Source organism: Candoia aspera, chromosome 2 (genome assembly GCF_035149785.1).
Source record: "Candoia aspera isolate rCanAsp1 chromosome 2, rCanAsp1.hap2, whole genome shotgun sequence".
Taxonomy (NCBI): domain Eukaryota; kingdom Metazoa; phylum Chordata; class Lepidosauria; order Squamata; family Boidae; genus Candoia; species Candoia aspera.
The window spans coordinates 122036316-122052480 of NC_086154.1; the positions used below are offsets into that span (position 1 = coordinate 122036316).

General features: G+C 46.7%; 1 protein-coding gene across 7 annotated transcripts in view; it reads right to left on the reverse strand.

The window, feature by feature from the left end:
• The window catches only part of ARSG (arylsulfatase G), a 588957-nt gene extending 584410 nt beyond the window's left edge, over nt 1-4547 (reverse strand). For 2 of the 7 annotated variants that reach the window (XR_010067211.1, XR_010067210.1), the window contains exon 1: nt 4349-4478. The gene's annotated coding sequence lies outside the window, so the exon portion shown is untranslated. Of the gene's footprint in view, nt 1-4348; nt 4479-4531 lie in introns of those variants that run through there. The other 5 variants (XM_063293456.1, XM_063293454.1, XM_063293455.1 and 2 more) reach the window with 4 other exon arrangements.
• Between the last annotated feature and the right edge of the window lie 11618 nt (nt 4548-16165).

Here is a 16165-nt window from a genome sequence, read left to right on the forward strand (position 1 = left end):
TTCACTTAGTGACTGTGCCACTTAGCGACCATTTCACCAGAACCAATTGCAGTAATTAAACAAGGACTACCTGTATGAGAAAAAGCATATTGTGCTTCTTGACATACATAGCTGGAAAAATTAGTCGTCTCTGCAAGTTAATGGAGTTCTACTGTAATGTTGTTACAAGGATTTCCAATGCTAAATAATGCAATGTATGTAACTGACTACATCTAAAGTTACTACATATGTACATACCATATGAGCGTGATCGGAGCATGTGCATCTGAACAAGCTATTCGAAATCAGGATTAAACATGGTTGAAGCAGGATGCTGATTTGTTCAGTACTGTAATTAGTGGATTCTGGAAGTGCTACCAAATAATGAGTTTTGCAATAAATTTTTTTAATGAAAAAAGTTATTTCGGTTTAAAAACTTGTTTTGTTCCAAACTTCACCACTCATCTTTTCGTTAGTGCTATCCGTCCATTCCTGAGTTGGCAGAAGACTATCAGCATGGCATTTGCAATTCCCATTGTCAACTCCTATTTGGCCTCTATTTCAATTCACCTGACTTCCCTCCAGGGTAAGACTAGCAAAACCTAATGGTTTTATATATCTGAAGCTTCACCTGGAGGATGTCAGACAAAGGGGAAATGCCATGAGCCTGGCACAGCTCAGGATCATTAAGACTCAATCATGAACTGAGGAAGAGGTGAAGACATCATGGGGACAGGGCAGAAAAGCATTTTTATTATGGCATGCTGTATCTATGCTACAGATGGGGCTACTGGGGACACGGCCTATTACACAAAGACTGTAAAGCCACAAAGTATCCATCCTGAGTAAAGACACATGAATTACTTTTAGAAACTCCTTGTCATGAGACCCAACCCAGATAAGGGAACTCCTGGCCACTTCTTTGGATCTGTTCATGGGGCTTCCCATTTGTCCCATGTCTTCTCCCAAGACATGCCTTCTGCGACCGGTCACATGCCCGTCCTCAGCCCAGCAGCATTTTCTTCTTCAGCTGCTCTGGCCATGTAGCTTTCCAGAGCTGGGCTGTTCCCAAGTTCCCTATTTGCTGCTCGGACCACATCTGGCGTTCTGGCCCTAGACGACTGCCCCTCTTCAGTGCATTTTCCCTGTTTCCACCCACTTGCTCTTTTGCTTTGCTGAGGCTTCCTCTGTTACTTTATTTCATGAAAATCAAAGGTCCTTTTGCAAAACTTTCAAAACTATGAAAGTTCTCTTACTTTCTTATGAAAGTGGATCAATGTATATGTGGTGATCCTGGACTTTTCTCTACAACAGTGTTTGTCAACCTTAGCAACTTTAAGATGTGTGGACATCAACTGGCTGGGGAAATCTGGGAGTTGAAGTCCACACATCTTAAAGTTGCTAAGGTTGACAAACACTGCTCTACAATCATTCCACCCAGTGCAATTCTGTCTAAAAGGAATTCAGCAGCTGGCAAGAAAAGGATTTTTCATCTACTGCACAGAAAGCAGTTTTCAATATTCTGCACAGCTTTTGCAAACATTCAAACACACTCACCATCATCCCCATTTCTATTACATGTGAAATGGAGGATGTCTGACAAGCACAAGGAGTAGACACATGTTGTGCTTACTTCATAATAAGCTCCAGTTCACCAAACTAACCCAACGTGAATGTATACACAATACGCTGAACCACACGTGGCTGGGTTCACACAACGTTGTGTTCAGCCAACTTTCTCCAACCTGGTATCCTCCACATGATTAGGTCTAAAGCTCCCATCCACAATAACATGCTGCATGAAAGGCGATGAGAGCTGACCTGGCATATCTGGAGGGCTTATGGTGGGGAAGGCTGGTTAGAAACAGCGGTGGCTAGTTTGTTGCTTTAAAAAGGTTACATAGCGCCCACTGGTGTCCTGTTCTTGTAAAAGACCTAGAAAACCCTTCCATTAAGTCAACCAGCTGTGACTGCCAGAACAGATTCCATGTTCAGCAGGAAGAGGCCACACACATGTACAAAATACTTAAGATCAGAGTTGGAGGTCCCTCTGTCACCTTCCCCTCAGGTGATTTGTTGCAGAACTGACTCCCAGTTCACTCCAAAGCATTCTGGATCATATGAGAGTTATGAGGACTCCAGGGCATTCTTCCTCATATAAGATATACTATTTATTTATTTTCTATCCCACCTTTATTATTTTTATAAATAACTCAAGGTGGTGAACATACCTAATACTCCTTCTTCCTCCTATTTTCCCACAACAACAACCCTGTGAGGTGGGTTGGGCTGAGAGAGAGGGACTGTCCCAAGGTCACCCAGCCGGCTTTCATGCCTAAGGTGGGACTAGAACTCTCATATCATGCCTGATTGGCTCTTGGGCTGAGAGAGGGGGACTGGCCCAAGGTCACCCAGCCGGCTTTCAGGTCTGAGGCAGGCCTAGAACTCTCAGTCTCCTGGTTCCTAGCCCAGCACCTTAACCACTAGACCAAACTGGCTGTCTCTGTATTTATAAAAATATAAATAGTTTCCTCAGAAATGTAATATGCCACCCTCTATGTGTATAGGGATACATCTAAATCTCTAGTATATATCTAAAGATATTCAAACAACTATTTATAAATTGCAAGTTTGGGTTCTCCTTCCGCAATGTATGGGTAATGTGCAAGATGAGCAGGATGTCCTGATGCACAAAGGTGAGTATGATAAAATAGGGATTACAGAAGCATGGTAAGATGAAACCCATCAGAAAAACAATGAGCTTGATGGGTACACCTTATTTCAGAGGAACAGGCAATGCAGAGGAGGTAATACAGCCCTCTATATAAGGAATGAACTTCTCTGTACAGAAGACCACCAGATTGAGGGTAAGATAAAATGGAAAAGTAACAGAAGTGGTATCTTGCTAGGCAGCTGCTACAGATCTCCAAACCAGTCAGAAGAGGCAGATAAAGACTTACTAAAGCATATAACTGAAGCCTCAAAAGACCATGAGGTGGTTGTGATGGGAGATTTCACATCTCATCTGTCGGAAGACAAATTCTGCCAAACACATGATGTCGGGTAAATTCTTGACTTGTGCTGGTAATAATGCGTGCTTTTAAAAGATGGTCCAAAGAGGTCTGCTACCTTAGATTTAGTTCTGACTAATGAGGAGGAGGAGCTGCTTTTTAAATGCATAGCTCAACACATTTCTTGTGCAAAGATCAAGTACCACTTCCATTTCCTAGTTGAAATATATTTGTCAGAATGGGAAAAAAATAGAAGTTCCTAGGCATATCAAGGGAAAATACAAATACAATACAAAAACATGTTGCTTTTGATGGGACTGCTGTAACTATTAAGAAAGCTTCACTTGAAAAAGAGGAGAAAAGATAATAAATGGGAGCGGAGGGAAAGATACTGTATAGTGGGCCAAGTTAAATCACTTCCAGAGATTTCACAGCTGGCTGCATAGTACAGCATAATCCCCTCTCCAGGGAGTTTGGGACAGAGTGCTCCCTAAGTTGCAATCATACTGCATACTGCTGTAAGTAGAAGGTCTGGAGTTGCTAAAGAAAAAAAAAGTTTAATCCACTGGAGTTGGGCGGGGAGGGAATAGCTGTGGGCTGCCTAGGGTGTAAGTCCAAAACGGGGTTTTACCCCATGTCTGAATTTGTTTTTAAAGGTGGGGAGGGAGCTGATGCTTCGGGAGCCAATTCTGCTCCCGCTCCTGGCCTTTCCGGGAAGAGGCGCTTTTCAAACGGCCACCGATTAAGCAGTACCGGTTACACGATAAACGTTAAGCGTTTGAGACTGGAAGATTCAAGATCTTGCACCGGTACTGCTTAATCGGTGGCCGTTTGAAAAGCGCCTCTTCCCAGAAAGGCCAGAGCTCAGTCTGCAGGGCCAGCCGAGCTGCGCCGCGCCACGCCCCCAAGCGCTGGGCGTCGGGCAAGGCTGCCAACTGGGGCGGGGCAGGGGGCTAACCGAGGAATGCCTTCCCTGCCAGCTTCCACAGGGAGCGCAGGATGGAAAATTCCACCGTCCCGCACCGGAAGCGCCACATTCGGCCTGGCCTCCGCCACTTCCCAACTCCAGCTAACCCCTAAACGTGGGCACGGCTGCACTCCCCTCCATCTGCGCCTGGGAACACGCAGGCTTCCGAGTAAACATGCCCGAGACTGGGCCGCACATCTCCCCCGCCGTAGCGCAACTTCAGGTAGAACGGCCAACGCAACTCCACTGTACCCCTCCGAAGGGGAACACGCATCCCCCGGGGCCACCAATGAAACTCCCGCCGCCTCTTTCTGGGGAGCAGTTCGTCCGCTCTTCCTGCCTGCCTCCCTCCCCAACCTAGAGGCCGTTATGCACCCAATTTGCAAGGGACCTGCAGCTCCGGGCCCTCGCACCGAGAGAGGCTGCGGCAGAATATTTACTTCCCAAGCTTGGTGTGGTTCCTCTCCCTTCTTTCAGTTATCTCCCAATCCAATCATCTCAGCTACGTCAGTCCGAAAGTTGTGCCCGTGTTAAAATAAGGTAACCATACGGGAAAGATCGTTTATTCACTCACAGGTCCCCGCCGCTCACATACCCAGCAGCTGTCGCTGTCGCTGTCGCCGCCGCCGCCGCCGCCGCCCGCAACCAGGTTCCCCGATTCACGGCCAGTGTACGCGCGCCTTCGCACCTCCCCTTTCCTCGGGCCTGACCCAATCAGGACGCGCCGGGACTTTTCCGCCCGAACGTGTCCAAGGGCGAAGCTTCAGACTCCAATCCCAGCGCAAAACCCAATGTACCTTTCAAGGCGATCGCTAAGTGGTCACCACTCTCAGGGAGAGGACGAGTTGGTAACAGACTTTCTCACAGGAAGGTAGAGGTTTCTCCCTTGTGTCTTTTGTCTCAATACGAAAGAGTTCTTTGAAGCGCCTGCTGTTACTGCACATCAATTCTTAAACCCAAACCAGGTTCACCTCAACTTCCCCTCAAATCTTTTGCCTGCCATGGCTCAACAATAAGGGCGAACAAAGTGCCTCTGAGCACAGGCAGGATGCTTTCTTAACCAAGAAGCAGGTTTAACCTGCCTACCTGTGAGAAGGAAAGTCTGACGCACCTGATTGATCACTGAAAAGCCAGAAGCAGCCTGGGTCAGATCAGTAATCCATTGAGTGTTTTTCCATTCCAGTTTTATTCCAAACTTTCACTCCACAACATCCGGGAGAAATCTAGCCTGCGAAGGAGGAAGTCATCAAGTTGAACTAATTCTTCACAGCAGGTATCTCCCCAAAGCTGCAGGGGTGGGGGTGGGGGTGGGGAATAGTGGCAAAACCCTCTAAAATGTTATTGTTGAAAAGTCCAGATTTTCTTGGGTGGGAGGGAGAATGTGAATGCTTGATAAGATACAACTGCCCTATCAGCATCTAATAAAACATACTTGGACTTGGTAAAGCATCAATATAACAAACCACTACCTTAATTAACCTGTGACTAAGGCAAAGGTATCCTTTCTTTAATAACTCACAATGGCCCAACAGGTTAAAACAAAAACAAATGAATTGTATTGTGGTGTAATGCAAAAGACAGTTCAAGGGTGACTGCAGCAAATTAAAAATAAACAGAAGTAAGGTGAAGGTTTCCCATTCTGTCTTTTGTCTGAATACTAACCAAAAATGTCAACAAAAAATGACAGATAAACTCAGGTACGCTGAAATGTCTTTATTTGAAAAAAAAAACAAACCCTTGCCAAAATAAGACTCCTATATATATAATCAATATATAATAATTAATAGTATATAATATACCCATAATCTGAGTACTGTGATCGATAAGCCCTTTGTCTTATCTCTGTCAGGTGGAACTCTCAGCAGAAGGTATGTCCTCACAAAAATTTGTATGGGAGGAAATTATTCCTGTGACTCTTTCAAAATTAAAGACGTATCAAATATAACTTCTGGGAAGTCAGAAAGCACCCTGGAAGAAGGCAGCACCCATCCATTAAAGGTTAATTAAGATTAACCTTGAAAATTATACACAGTGGGAAATCCATTCTACCTTGGTACGAAGAGGAGAAAAAATACGCTTAAGCATTAAGCAGGCAAGGAAATATGCTAATTGGATTATAAACTAAGATGGAAGCATTACTGCGCCAGGGTAACAGTAATTCAAACAAGGAAATTAAAAGATTTTTGTCTCTTAAATCTTAATAGATTTTCCATTAAAAATGTTCCTTTCATTTTAATCAGTTCTGAGACTATTTCCAATTACATTTGTATTTGAGCCAAAGCTTGGCTATGTTTAGAGATGTAGCTCCTTGTCCAAAATATTTGTTTAATGGACCCAGACCTTATTAGGAGGGATACAAACTTTAATCAAATTGATCATCAGTGGGTGACATCCAACATCAAAAAATGGCCTTCTGTTTGTGCAGTTCTCCTGCTTCCCCTCTGCACTTTCCCAGGTCACTGCTCAATGTCATCCAGAGGATCCATCAGATCTCCAGAACAGATTTGGGGGGTTCATGTTATGATACCATTTTGGCCCTAGCATGGAGAGCCAGTTTGGTCTGGTGGTTAACACTCCAGGCTAGAAACCAGGAGACTGAGAGTTCTAGTCCTGCATTAGGTATGAAAGCCGGCTGGGTGACCATGGGCCAGTCACTCTCTGTCATCCAAACAGCAGACCCTGCACCTGGTGGAAAACACTAGGAAGAAAAAAAATATTTTTTAGCCCTGGCATGTTAATGTCATAAAAGCCAATTTTCATTATTTCCTTTTTCAATTCTGAAGAAAGAGTAGCATTTTTATTTATGAATTGTAAGATATGCAGCTTGTTAGCTTTTAGGAACATGTTAAAAATTGATCTATTGCAGAGCATTCTGATGATGTTTAGGTACTACACCGTGTTTTATATTTTTATTTTTTTGTTTATTTTTTGTTATTTAATGTAGGGGTTTTCTGATTTAATAATTTAATTGTAAATTTAAATGTATTGTGGATGTTTTAATATTCTTTTTATACCATGTGAGAGACCAGAAGTTGCAATGGGATATAAATACATACGTGCATATTGTTGTTGTTGTTTATTCGTTTAGTCGCTTCCGACTCTTTGTGACTTCATGAACCAGCCCATGCCAGAGCTTCCTGTCGGTCGTCAACACCCCCAGCTCCCCCAGGGACGGGTCTGTCACCTCTAGAATATCATCCATCCACCTTGCCCTTGGTCGGCCCCTCTTCCTTTTGCCTTCCACTCTCCCTAGCATCAGCATCTTCTCCAGGGTGTCCTGTCTTCTCATTATGTGGCCAAAGTATTTCAGTTTTGCCTTTAATATCATTCCCTCAAGTGAGCAGTCTGGCTTTATTTCCTGGAGGATGGACTGGTTTGATTTTCTTGCAGTCCAAGGCACGCTCAGAATTTTCCTCCAACACCACAGTTCAAAAGCATCGATCTTCCTTCTCTCAGCCTTCCTTATGGTCCAGCTCTCGCAGCCATATGTTACTACGGGGAACACCATTGCTTTAACTATGCGGACCTTTGTTGTCAGTGTGATGTCTCTGCTCTTAACTATTTTATCGAGATTTGTCATTGCTCTTCTCCCAAGGATTAAGCGTCTTCTGATTTCCTGACTGCAGTCAGCATCTGCAGTAATCTTCGCACCTAGAAATACAAAGTCTTTCACTGCTTCTACATTTTCTCCCTCTAACATGCATATATACATAATTGAAATCTTTCCAAAAGGCACCTCTGAGGTTTGGGTAATATACAACTGTATTTTACAAGAGAATTATGCTCAGCATAAAGTCGCTCAGATCTGCTTGGTGTTGGACTCTAGCTGTACTGGTGCTATGGAGATGACTGGGGCAGAGTCTCATCTGGGTATCTGGGCTGAGTTTGATCTGTTACCCCTGAGGAAGTGGACAGGGTCCTTGCAATGCTGAGCCCTGCCTCCTGTGTGTTAGATCCATGCCCCTCCTGTCTGGTTAGGGCCCTCCCAGAAGGTGGTACATGGCTTGGTTCAAGCGGTACTAAAGGCCTATTTATGGGAGGGGGTGGATCCCTCCCATAGAGGAGGGAGGCAGTGATATGCCCCCTCCTCAAGGGGCTATCACTGGATCCAGTGGTACTGGACAATTTCATCCAGTCTCCAACTTTTCCTTTTTAGGGAAACTTGTCAAGAAGGTGGTAAGCCTATAGCTCCAAAGAGCCCTGATGGAAACAGATTATCTGGACTAGTTAGTCTGGGTTCAGGACAGGATACAGCAGTGAGATAGCATTGATCATGCTGGTGGATGACCTCTGGTGAGCTCAGGATGGGGGTAGCGTATCCATCCTGGCCCTCCTTGATCTCTCAGTCGATTGTGGTATCCTTCCTGGCCAGCTGAGGAGGTTGGGAGTGGAAAGCACTGTCCCTCAGTGCTTTTCCTCCTTTCTCTATGGCCAGTTCCACTTGGTATTGGGTGTGGGGGAGAGGTCCAGCTGTAGGCTTGACTCCTTCCCCACTCCTATTTAACATCTACATGAAACCACTGGGTGAGGTTATCCATTGTTACGGGGTGAATTTTCATCAGTATGCTGATGACACTCAGTTGTATGTCCCTGCCCTGGGCTATCCAAGTGTTGCTGTTGACATGCTTTTCCAATGCCTGGAGGCTGTGCGGTTCTGGATGGGGAGGAACCAGCTTCAACTCAACCTTGGCAAAACTGAGTGGCTGTTGATTTCAGGGGCCTCTGTATCTGGTGATTTTCCATTGTTTAAAGGAGTTACACTTCCCCAGGCTAAGTTGGTATGTAATCTGGCGGTCCTCCTGGACTCATAGCTACTGCTGAAGGAGCAGGTGGCAGCAGGAGCCAGGAGGGCCTTTGCACAAATGCATCTTGTGCGCCAGTTGCATCCATTCCTAGATGGGGAGGCACTGCTCATGATTACTCATACCTTAGTCAACTCCTGATGGGACTATTGCAATGCACTCTACATGGGCTGCCCTTAAAAAGCATTCAGAAACTTCAGCAGTATTGGGTACTCACATAATACCACTGCTGTGTGAGCTGCACTGATTCCCAGTAGGCTTCCAGGTGCAATTCAAGATGCTGGTTGTCACCCTTAAAGCCCTACATGGCATGGGACCAGGCTACTTGTAGGACTGCTTCTCCCCAATGATTTCATCCCACCAGAACTGGCAGGGTGGGCATGCTCTGGGTCTCCTCAATGAGGCAATGTCACCTGCTGGGAACGAGGAAGCACGCCTTCTATCATGGCACTGGCCCCATGGAACAGCCTCCTCCTACAGATATGGACAACCCTAACCTTACTGGCCTTTAGGGAGGCCATGAAGACCTGGCTCTTCCCCCAGGCATTGCAACCAGCTGTTAGTTCGGGAGCTCCAGCATGAAAGTATGTCATAGGGGTTTTGTGTTTTTAATGAGAGGGCCTTGATCTGGGGCTTATTCTTGTTGTTTTATTGCTAAGGTTTTATATTGTATGTTTTCCTCCCAGAGTTTGGTCAGTTAGATGGGCAGCCTTACAAATTTGATTAATAAATTTTACCTTTCATAATCATATGTTTGCTCAATTAAGCTTGAAGGGTGAACCCTAAGGTAAGTGCAGCTAGAACTGCAACTTTTTTTTCTTACTGACCAGCACTATTTATTAAATCAGTTATTTAAATTTGATTTCGGTTTTTAAAAAACAATTGCCCCTACATAATCTCAACACAATCAAGATGGGAAATGTTAGCGGTTTAAATGTTGACTCATATTCCTATTTTCAAATTAGTGACATCCAGTCCTAGAACATTTATTAAACTTCATTTATTCTGAACAAATGTTTCTACCCTTCTCTCTAGTAATTTTGTCACAAATTCTAAATAGGCAATAAAGAACTTCTAGTTGCTTGCCTCAATATAAGCTTCACTCACACATATAAACCATCCATCTTGACTTTTTCGTTTAGTGCTAGACAACTAAACAACTCAAAACAATACTTCTGTTAATTCCTAACTTTTCCCCTGCTGCCACCTGGATAGTTCTGAGGAAGAGGACACACGGGCGTGATGCTTCTCACATGCCCTCGTTTCCAGAGAAGTGCCTTTCAACAGACCCTAAATTGGCCGAGAGAGGGGCATGAAAGATTACTCTCCTTTCCTGGGTTTCTCTCAAGAAGAATCAGACTCCCAACATCTCAAACAGTTCATTGGAGAGCTATCAGGAGCCAACATCTGCTAGGAAAAATGGTGCATCAAGAGTTTTTTCTTCATATGCTTTGTTTTCTAGCACAACCAAATTTATTTAGGGGAGAGAGGAAGAAATTTATAAACTTAAGATTTTCCTTCCCTTTGTAATTTCAGCTGCATCAAATTTGCTAAGGGAGATAGCCTTTAACTTCATGCCAGTGACTTTTTCAAATTATTTCTTGAGCTAACATCTCAATTAAGATTACCTGAGCTGGGGCTTCCGGTGGGAATGGCGGACTAAACAGCTGTGCCCGCTGGCTCAGCAGGCAGAGTGGACAACGCAACTTTTTTCGGGCTCAGGAAGGCTTTTCTGAAACCTAAACATTCTCCAGATCAAGGAGAATACTTGGAATTATCCCATTTGTTCTCCAAAATAGCAGCTTGTAGCCAGAAGATTGTGTTTTGCTTTTGACTGGTAAGAATTCCCGGGAGGCAGGGACGTCACAATTTCCAGGCTATGCTGTAGCTGAAAGAGACAGTAAGTCCGGCCACCCCATTTCTAAATTGCCAATTTTTTAAAAAAAAGTATATGTACCCCAAGAGAGGCTTTTTATAGCAAGGAGAAGCCAGTCCTCTTGGTGCTTAACATTATTTTTGGGATTACATTAAAAAATTTTTTTTAAGTTTTGGATTTCATGTTCCTTCCAAAGGAAATTTCAAAGATTGAGTAAATAGTTGTCTTCCTGTTGTTATTTTTGTATTAAATTTGAAGATATCAGCATTTTCCTACACATTGAATCAGCTGATTTGAACCTTTAGCTTTCTGTCTTCACTTTCCCTTGAAACAAGTCTGCTATTCACTCTCACTTTGTGTAAACAACTTTCGAACTTTTCCATATCTTTGACTTTCGCTGATTAAGTTCCTGGGGGTGCCATAATCTACTGCGTGAGACATGGAGGATTTCAAACAGATCCTTTCTGACCTTCACCAAGACTTCAAACAAATATCTTTTGACTTTTATCAAACCTTTATGCAAGATATCCAGGACACTGTGGAAAATATGAGAGCTAAAATGTGCCATCAGGTTGGGGATGGGGTGGATGAAATTGAGGAATCTAAGAGCGATAGAAAGGTTTCTTTTAAGACTGAGATAGGGATTTCTGTCAAGATGCTGGACAAAGATTGGATAATGGATTTGGAGAAATCTAGGGGAGAGAGTGATCTTGTCATGTGCGCCGTTTCAATGTATTCGATGCATCGTAACGTTTCGCATGTCATTAATTGGATGCGTGTTGCATTTGTCTAGGGAGGATGGGAACGATTATATTTTGGCTTTGCTTTGGAATGTGTTTGTGTTATCTACTGCGCTCAAGGTTACTTTCCCAGGCTAGCAACTCTGACGATTGCTAGCACCTGTGCCGGGCGGGGCTGTTATGAGGGAGGCGGGATACGTTTGAAGCAAGGGTTTAAGTTTGTATTTGGCGCGCTTTTGCTCATTCTCAGCTTTCTCTGTAATTGCTTTTAGTACTCTAATAAATCAGATCTCATTTAGCATCCTCTTGTGAGTCTGAGTATTTGGGGCTGGGGCAATCATTACATAAAGCTGAGAATCTCAGTTCCTAACTCCGCTGGCCCCTGTCCAAGGAAGACAAGCGTCTAACTTGTGAGGGAGAGAGCCCGCGATGACCGAGCCCGAAATCGTGATGATGGAGGAAGGGGAACCGGACTCGACCGTGAGGCCGTCCGGCCGACCGTCCCAAGGAGGGGAGCTGTCCGCCATCAGAGAGGAGGCGAGCTCCGGGTCGGAGAGCGAAGCCGGGGGGCTGAAAACGGCCCCGGAGACCACCGTGAATTCTCCGGGTGAGCTGCTCACCTGGGATGAGACCCGAGGAGATGCCACAGCAGCGGGGGGCCCATCCTGGAGGCAGAGATACCCTTTATCCCCCAACGTGGTGCAGGTGCAGCCAACGGAGGGCTCACCCACTCCGGATCGAATCAGAGTGCTGGAGTCGAAAATGGATTCGTTGGAGGCTATTCTGAAACAGCTGAGCTTGGATGTAACCTCGATGCGAGAGCTCCGGGAAGAATCCAGCCAGAGGCATTCAACCCCTTCCTCCCAGGGGCTGACCCCGGAACGGCGACGGGTGGTGCGGAGGCGCGAAGGGGACCAGTCGGTCCAGATGGAAATCGCAGCAGCGCCCGGGCGATCGCCCCGGGGCCCCGTGCCGCTCCGAGTCAGGGAAGCACCAGCCGCTGCAGCCCCGGTGGTGGGGCGCAGCCCGGCGGGAGGCGGTATGCGAGACTTCCCTGTCAAGTTTGATGGGGACCCGACCAAACTCTCGTTCTTCCTGACTAATGCGAAAGCTTATATGGAAGAATGGGGGGGGTTTTTCCAATCGGAGAAGGCAAGAATCATCACCATTGCCACCAAACTGAAGGGGAGGGCGGCAGACTGGTATGTCCAGATGTGCCAGTCGGAAGCGCCTGAACTGGAAAATCTCGAGGAGTTCCTCTGGGCGTTGAAGCAACACTTCGAGGACCCCTTAGCAAAGGAGAGAGCAAAGCGAGCCCTGAAAGAACTCAAGCAGGGGTTCCGATCAGTGGCCGATTATGCTTTGGAGTTTAAAGCGCTAGCTGGGAAGGTGGATGACTGGTCCCAAGCAACCATTATCGAGCTCTTCAAAGATGGCTTGAATACCGAGGTGCTGCGCTGGTCCCTGGGGAGGGACGACCCATACACGCTGTATGAGTGGATCCTGCTAGCAGGAAGGGCTGAACATGCCCAAGAGGTCTTTGCCCAGCGGAAGACCGTCAAGTCGGGGCGGGAGATGAAGCCCAGCCGCACATCGACCACCGGGGGAAAACCGGGACAGCGACCCTGGGACGAGGAGCGTGAGAAGCGGTATGCCAAAGGATTGTGCCTGAGATGCGGTAAGGAGGGGCATAGAGTGGCAGCATGCCCGAAGGCAAAGGTGGAGGAACGGCCCGGAAAACCGCCGGCGAAGTCCCCTGCGTTGCCGAGGAAACAGAAAGCTGCGGTGGCTGAGACCGAGGGAGACGATGTGATGTTCTACGAAATTGAAGGGGAGACCGAAATCCCGCAACCGGCGGGAAACGCCAGCCACCTGCTCTAAAGGGCGCCGCTGGGCAGGTGGTAGAAGACGGGCGCGAGCCTCCAGCGGTGAGTGGCACTTACCGCATACTCATGGTGAAATTGAAATTGGGTTCACAAGTCAAGACGGTGGAAGTATGGGCCATGATTGATTCGGGGTGTTCCCGGTGTCTGATGCACCCCGACGTGGTGGCGGCTTTGGAGCTCCCCACTTTTCCCCTACAAAGACCCATCGCATTTACTCAATTGGATGGGTCCATGGCAGGGGGCAAACCGGTCACCCACTTTACAGGGCGGGTAGCCTTGCAACTGGGCAGTCACCAAGAAGGGTTGTCTTTTGTCGTGGCTCCCGTAGGGGGCCCATTGGTGGTGTTGGGGGTACCATGGTTGGTGCAGCAAAACCCCCAAATAAACTGGGTCTACCGGACCATCACATTTAGGGATGGGTTTTATCAAGCGGCAGAGGGGAAGGGTGCCCCAGAGGAGATGGTGGGGGTTGCGGCAGCTGCGACTCCGCCTTACCCGGCCTCTCCTCTGGAGGGCTTGCCGGCCGAGTACAGGATGTTTGCTGATGTATTCGGTGAAAAGGAAGCTGACCAGTTGCCCCCCCATCGAAAGACGGACTGTGCCATAGAACTGCTGCCCAACACTCAATTGCCTAAACCAAAAATTTATTCCATGACGCAAAAGGAACTGACTTTGTTGAGGGAATTTGTGGACAAAAATTTGGCGCGCGGATTCATTGAGCCGGCGAATTCACCCGTGGGGGCGCCGGTTCTTTTCCGCCCAAAAAAGGATGGGACATTGAGACTTTGTACGGATTTCCGCGGATTAAATGCCGTCTCAATTTCCAACAAATATCCCTTGCCATTGCTAAAGGACATGTTGTCACATCTGGCCAAAGGCAAGATTTTCTCTAAACTGGATTTAAGAGAAGCCTACTATCGTGTACGAATCAAGGAGGGTGATGAGTGGAAAACTGCATTCAATTGCCCGTTGGGAGCCTTCCAGTATAAGGTGTTGCCGTTTGGGTTGGCTGGGGCCCCTGGGGTATTTATGCAATTAATCAATGAAGTTTTGCATGAACATCTGTTTAAAGGTGTACTGGTGTATTTGGATGATGTATTGATTTATACGGAAACCATGAAAGAGCATGTAGCTCTGGTAAAGAAAGTCTTGTGTAAACTCAGATCTGCTGAATTGTATGCAAAGCTATCCAAATGTGCCTTCCATCAGACCCAAATTGACTACTTGGGGTATAGGATTTCTGATAAAGGTATAGAAATGGACCCTGCCAAGGTACAGGCTATCATGGACTGGGAGAGTCCCCGTACCCACAGGCAACTTCAAAGTTTCTTGGGGTTCAGCAACTATTACAGATTATTCATAAGGGGGTTCGCTGAGATTGCCTTGCCCCTAACGGACCTGCTTCGAACGAAAGGAGTGGGAGATACTAGGCGAGTCAAGAATCCCGGAGCGTTGTTGAGGTGGACGCCTGCTTGTCAGACGGCGTTTGAGCGGCTGAAAGCAGCTTTCGTCAAAGAGCCCATTTTACAACACCCTGATCCTTCAAAGCCCTTTGTTGTACAGGCTGATGCTTCCGATTATTCTATTGGCGCATTGTTGATGCAAAAAGACGAGGCAGGATGCCTCAAGCCCTGTGCGTATTTATCCCGCAAGTTCTCCGAAACTGAGAGGCGTTGGCATGTTTGGGAAAAGGAGGCATTTGCAGTGAAAGCTGCATTAGAGGCTTGGCGGCATCTGCTGGAAGGGGCTAATCACCCCTTTGAGGTATGGACTGATCATAAAAACTTGGAGGCACTTAGTACCCCTCGAAAACTGAGCCCTAAACAGGTTCGTTGGGCTCAATTTTTCAATCGATTCAATTTTCAGTTCAAATTTATTCCAGGGAAAAAGAACTTCTTGGCTGATGCCTTGTCAAGGCAACCTCAAGACTCTGGGGCGGCGCCAGATGTGGTGAGCACCCTATGGTCGGCGCCCCAATTGGGCATGCAAGCTGTGACGCGTAGCCAAACGCGCGCGCAACAACCGCCCACCACAAGCGCTGCTCAGCCAAGCTCTTTGTCAATTCCCTCCCAATTGCAACAAAAGTTTTTAAAAGAATTAAAAACGGATACTTGGTTGCTGGCGAATAAAGACAATGTTACTTTTGACAGAGGCTTCGCTTGGAAGTCCGACCGCCTCTACGTTCCTGAAAGCCTCCGAAAAGACGTGTTAACACGTTCACACGATGACAAACTCGCGGGTCACTTCGGTTTTGTAAAAACCTTGCACCTCGTTCGGAGGCAATTCTGGTGGCCCACATTACGTAAAGATGTCAAAGACTACATTGCTTCCTGCACTGTTTGTGCAATGTCCAAACGCAAGGTGGGCAAGCCCCAGGGGCTGTTGCAGCCGGTAGCAGCCCCCTCTTCCCCTTGGGAAGAAATCTCCATGGATTTTATTGTAGAGCTACCACCCAGCCAACGCAAAACGGTCATTTGGGTGGTCAAAGATTATTTCTCCAAACAAGCCCACTTTATTCCCTGCGTGTCCATTCCGTCAGCGCGTCAATTGGCCCGCCTATTCCTTGTACACGTGTACAGGCTACACGGATGTCCTTCCCGCTTGATTTCAGACAGAGGTACACAATTTACCTCTCAGTTTTGGCGGGCGTTTCTCAAGCTGTTAGGCACGAAGCAAGCCCTCTCCACGGCTTGGCATCCTCAAACGGACGGGGCCACTGAGGCGGTTAACTCCACTCTGGAGCAGTACCTGCGCGCTTTTGTGAATTATCAGCAGGACAATTGGGTAGACCTTCTACCGTTTGCTGAAGTGGCTTACAACAATGCCGTGCATCAAAGCACTGGACAGACCCCGTTTCGGGTGGCTCTGGGTAAAGACTTTGTTCCTATCACTGATCTCCCACAA